The sequence below is a fragment of the Mustelus asterias genome, chromosome 9 (genome assembly GCF_964213995.1).
Source record: "Mustelus asterias chromosome 9, sMusAst1.hap1.1, whole genome shotgun sequence".
Classification (NCBI taxonomy): domain Eukaryota; kingdom Metazoa; phylum Chordata; class Chondrichthyes; order Carcharhiniformes; family Triakidae; genus Mustelus; species Mustelus asterias.
This window is the reverse complement of record NC_135809.1, coordinates 86504337-86510336: the sequence shown is the minus strand read 5'-3', so window position 1 is coordinate 86510336 and position 6000 is coordinate 86504337. Positions and strand designations below refer to the sequence as shown.

Sequence of the window (6000 nt, the reverse complement as noted above, 5' to 3'; positions counted from 1 at the left end):
TGTAACTTCTAGCTGCCCTCTGGATGCACCCAGAACAATTTCAAGTCAGAACAGCTTCCCAGAACAGATATTCTAGGCAAACCAACCAGCTTCCCAGAACAGATATTCTAGGCAAACCAACCACTAACAGCAGATTTTCCACTCCAGAAAGGCAGGAAGCCTTGGTGTCAGCTAACCAGCAGAGAGCAAGGGAGAGAGAGAAACATTGCTTTCAGTCTGATGTCCACTCCCTTCTAAACTAAAACTGAAAAATGAATCCTTAGAATTTTTCCCTGGGGAGGAACCACCTGACTTTGACTTGTTAATCAATCTTCCCCCTCACAGTGCAAGGTCATGAAAGATTCCAGAGTAAAAATAAACAAAACTCCAAAGACTCCTCCAGACAGCCCGGCAACACTGAGAAAAGAACTGAAAAAGTCTGCTTACAACTGTAGTGAACATGATTTTTTTAAAAATCTCTTAAAGGTACACTTAGAGGCACAAATAATAGTTGCGTATTTCTTCCCTTTGTCTTAAGTATGTGAAAAACACAGGTGAAGCACAGTTTTCCAGAATGGGGAGCGCCAATAGATATGATACTACTCTGAGTAGGCTTCTGACACACTACACCAAGCAGTCTTTCCACTACTCATGGGTTTTCTATTTGAGCAGGTTTCAGAAGCCCAATCTTCTTCTGAATTGATTGCTCTTGACACATGACTTTCATATCAAAACTTTAGTTGTTCTCAACAAATCATGTTTGTTGCACCAACAAGAGATGGCAAGGCTGCATGCATCAATAAATTAAGTTACATTTTCTAATTCTGTTGCTGCCAGCTCAAAGTCTCACCTACTGGAAGCACAATTATTAAATCAAGCATTTACAGTCCACAGTTTTCCATCTGATGTGCCTCATTGGAAAATCTATCCTATGTAGCTAACCGTTGGCCTTTAGTGATATCGAGGGTCACTTGATGAACATAATGTTTTGTATGTCCAAGGTGATGGATGGAATTTGGAGATCAACTGCAGGAACTCACAGTGCCACCTAATGGCCAGAGTGTGCAACTAAAAGAGAGTTTTGCATTTATGTAGTGCCTTTCATGACCTTGGAATACACCAAAGATCTCTACAAAGTTCTTCACAGCTAATTAAATAATGCTGAAATGTAGTCACTGGTGTAATGCAGTTGGTGTGTCTGCCAATTTGCACACAGCCATGTCCAAATGTGATAACAATTGAAAATCTCTTCGTGATGTTGGTTGGGGGATAAATATTGGTCAGGACACTTGGGAGAACACCCTATCCTTCTTCAAATAGGGTCTTGGGATCTTTTACATCCACCTGAGAGGGCAGATAGGGCCTCGGTTTAATATTTTCCTAAACACGATATCTTTGAGAATGCATTACTTACTCAGTTTAGATTTTACACTCAATTCTTGCAAGACTTGATCCCACAACCTTCTGACTGAGAAATGAGTGCTCATGCAGATCTGTGGCTAATCTCTAACTTCATAGAACAGCTGACAAAGCAAAATTGAATGAGAAATGTTAACATAGCGAGTTACAATCTAAGTGTCCGTAGAGTCATAGAGCTCAGAAGGTGGCCATTCAATCCATTGTGCCTGAAGCAGCTCTTTGATGAAGTTATCCAACTAGTTCCACTCCTGCTTTTGTCTCCTTGGCCCTGAAAACATTTCTCTTTCTGGTTAGGTATCCAATTTCCTTTCCAAAGTTATTCTTGAATCAGCTTCCACCACCCTTCAGACTTTGCATATGCCACCACTCATTACTTTTTTGTGACCGCCTAAACGGGATCATGGGTCAAGTCTGAAGAAGGTAGCTTTGTCTTCTAGCAGCCATGCTTCCAACCTGCCGTCTTCAAATAACTCAAACTCACAGAACTCAAATTGCCTTAAGATGAACAAATCATAACTTCTGCCCGGAAAGAAGGCATTGATCTGCAAGGTGCAGTGCAACTGGTCACCCATACATTGATGTAATGGAAACTTTTGTAGTTCCTGAAGGCCATGAGCTAAGGTATATAGGTTTGGATAGTCCTATAGCTACCACACAGTTACTGTCAATAATGCATGACGTTTGAGGAATCATGCCATATGAGAAAAGAACAGACGTCTCTTGTGCAGCTGTTTTCTTTCCATGAGCCACGGGTGTGTAGCAGATTGACTGAATGAGTTGGCATATATTCCTAGTGGTTTGGAATGATTTGGAGGGATAAAAGTGCGTGCTCTTGTCACCTTCCCAGCCAATGGCACAGAATCCTGTGGTCAAGCTTGTCCAGAGTTCATTCAGTGCACATGGCAGAACTTTGCCAGACTTCCCCGAGTGAAGGCAGGTCTCCTCAGACGTACTCAGGTAGCTGTGTCAAACCTGTTTGTATTGCTGCTTTTGTAAGGCCCACCTGCCTCAGCCTTCCTCAGGTCCTTGTGTTTCTCCCCAGAAACATTGACTCTGAAAGGAAGAAATAGAAAGTAACACAGAGGAACACACAAGGGAAAGGAAAAGCTCTGAATTTCAGCTGCAGAAACATTGTCAAAAATGCAAAATAGAAAAAGTACACCAAAACATTCAGAACATAAAGGAAAATATAGCTGTTCAAGACAGATTATGCTTCTTGCCAACACTCATTTTACATCAACCAGGTCATTGCACATCACATTACTAACAAGAAGCATCACAAATCTAGCCTTCAGGTACATGCCGTTTCCTACAGTAAATGCAGTATGTGGATCCTGTGGTTAAATTGAAATTCATTATAGGTTCTTGCAATACCCATTACTCCAGTAAGTGGTGCTGGAATGGGTACTTTCAACATTAAAGGTGTCACATTGTGTGATACAATAGCTGTTACTTTATAGTATAAGTGTATCATCTTGTGTTCATGCAATCTCAGTAAATTTAAAAACTGGATAAACTGGATTTTCTTTATTCTTTTATGGGATGTGGGCATCATTGGCAACGCCAGCATGTGTTGCCCATTCATAATTGCATTTGAACTGAATGGCTCACTAGGCCATTTCAGAGGACAGTTAAGAGTCAGTCACATTGCTGTGGGTGTGGAGTCACACGTAGATAAGGATGGCACATTTCCTCCCTAAAGAACCAGATGGATTTTTACAACAATCATCGATAGTTTCATGGTCACCATTACTTTATATTCCAGAGTTATTAACAGAATCTAGATTCCACCAGCTGCCATGGTCGAAGTTGAACACATGTCCCCAGAACATGAGCCTTTAAATTACTAGTCCAGTGACATTACCACTATGCCATCACCTTCTCAAGTTGTGGTTGAGTGGGTAATTTAAGAGGAAGAGATAGGCTTCGTGATTAAGTTAGGGTGTGGTAGCAAGGACATACAAAGCTATATATAACTTTGGTCAGGTTCCACAAAGTAACGTAAAGTCGATATTGCAAACACAGACCATTTGGCCCACTGGTCTATATGCTCCACAAGCATTATTCTCCACATAAGCCTCTTCTCACCCTTCTTCATCTAATCTTTTCAGTCCATCCCTCTCTTCCTTTCTCCCTCATGTGCTTATCTAACCTTCCCTTAAATGCATCTATAGTATACACCTCAACCAGTCTTTGTGGTAGGGCATGCCACATTTTAATCTCTCTTAGGGCAAATAAGTTCTTTTGAATTCCTAACTAAAAACCTCTAGTTTTGTGTGCCCCGCAATTGGAGTTTCCTCTAAATCTACCCTATCACAGATGGGGCAAAGTTCTACATAGCTTATGGTGCTACTTATCTCACTCTGTTTAATATATGCAGGTTTTACCATTCCGATGTACAATGTGCCAAAAAGTCCTAGTAAGAAACGCCATAAACTCAACATTAACTTCCGTCAAATTATGCTGTGATTATATCGAGTGACAGAACATCTCAATCTAAGTTTCTACATTATGTTTTCAGCACTACATCTCAGAAAGGTATATTGGTTTGGAAGGGATTGGTTCACCAGAATCCCACAGCTCTGAAAGGGTTGAATTATGAGAGCAAATTGTATGAACTTGTCTTGTGTTCTTTTGAGCTCAAAGGTTGAGTGGAGACCGAATAAAGGGCTTTTATAAGAAAAGGAAGAGGAGAGGGAGAAGCACTCACAAGCCGGAGGACACATCCAGCCAGTTTTTAGAGAGGCATTCACTGAACTTCAGGGTGCCTAAAGGTTGAAATGTTTGCATTTCAATAAAGGGTAGATTCAGTGAAACTGGGCGGAATTCTCCGCCTGTGCTGGTCTAAACGCTGACCGTCAATGGCGTTTCACATTCTCCGCAACCCGCCTGCTAAAATTCCAGTGGTGGGCAGAATGGGAGAAATCCGGCCACTATCTTCGTTGGGGATCTTATTGGGGAAATTCAGAACAAGAGGACATAATCTTAATGTTATAACTAAGCTACTGGGGAATGCAATCAATTTTTCACCTTTTTCACAAGAAGAGTTGGAACACACTCTTCTCCCAAATTTTTTGCATGCTGGATCAATACAGATTGATAGATTTTTGTTGTGTAATGGTATTGTGGGATATGAAATAAAGGCGAGTAATCTTAACACGATCCAGAACGAAGCAGTCCACCTTGATCAGCACCCCATCCACCTGCCTAAACATTCACTCCCTCCACCACCTATGCACAGTGGCAACAGTGCTTACGATATACAAGATGCATTGGAAAAACTCACATGCTGGGTAGAGGGAGATTGATAGATTGTTGCTGTGTAAGGGGATTTAAGGGATATGGAATGAAGATGAGTAAACAGAATGAGGTAAAAATAAAACTTTGATGGGACTGAATGGACTATTCCTGTTCCTATGCTTCAATAGTGAAAGATGTGGAGATGCCGGCGTTGGACTGGGGTAAGCACAGTAACCTGGTGTTTAACCTGGTGTTGTGAGACTTCTTACTGTCAATAGTGAAAGGGCAGAGAGCAAAAGGCTGGGAAGGAGCATGAGCAATTGTGGAAGAGGATGAGCAGCATACCATTGAGGGTTACATTTTCCAAACAATCTCTAATCCTTTAACAGCACCTTCCAAATTCACACACTCCGTCACTGAGAAGAACAAGGGCAGGAGATGCAGTGGAACACCACCACCTACAAGTTCCCCTTCAAGATATACAGCATCCTGACCTGCAAGTATATTGCTATTGCTTTACCATTTTTGGGTCAAAATCCTGGAACTCCCTCCCTAACAACAATGTGGGTGTAACTACACTTCATGGACTGCAGCGTGTGGTTAAAGAAGAAGGTTCACCACCATCTCCGCAAGGTGAATTAGGGATGGACAACAAATGTTCCCAACAATGCTGAAATCCCATAAATAAATATTTAAAAATGTAACACAGGTGCTTTTTCATGCTATAGTCCTTCACACCTGGTTTCTAACTTAAACCTGGTAAAACACCATTGAAGCAGGCTTTGCAAGAATGAAAGACACCAGCAACACTTACACCATTCCAAGCCGGCAGATTCAAGCAGTTCATTGCTGTTAGATAGGGAACAATGTTGCTATTGCAAAGTATTAGTCATAGCTCAATATATAGCTCGCTCTTCTGTGGTCATACCCCATTCCAGGGACCTGAACACACAATCCTGACTGACACTTCAGTTCAGTACTGACAGAGTGGTGCACTGTCCAAAATGCCATATTCTGGATGAGGCGTTAAACCGAGGTACCCTCTTCCCTCTCAGGTGTGCACAAATGATCCCTGCCCAATGTCAAACTGTTCATCCTTCAACAAACATCAATTAGAACTGATTAGTTGGTCTTTTTGTCAATTATGCATGTGGGATCTTGTGTGTAAATTGCCTTTCATGCTTCCTGTATTAGAAAAGTGACAACAATTCAGAAGCATTTTGATTGAATGCAAAATGTTACGAAATATCCTCAGCTGGTGAACATCTCACACTGTTTAGTTTGCTGATGACTGAAGCTGCTGTATTATGCTCAAATCAAAACTTTTGCCTGTCATTTGAGAACACCATCAGAAGAAAATTG

The 6000-nt window shown here is 41.4% G+C and overlaps 1 long non-coding RNA gene across 1 annotated transcript in view; it reads right to left on the bottom strand.

The window, feature by feature from the left end:
• Positions 1 to 1164: 1164 nt before the first annotated feature.
• The window catches only part of LOC144499152 (uncharacterized), a 140858-nt gene continuing 136022 nt past the window's right edge, over positions 1165 to 6000 (bottom strand). The window contains exon 3 of the long non-coding RNA XR_013498787.1: positions 1165 to 2451. This is a non-coding gene — a long non-coding RNA (uncharacterized LOC144499152). The remainder of the gene's footprint in view (positions 2452 to 6000) is intronic.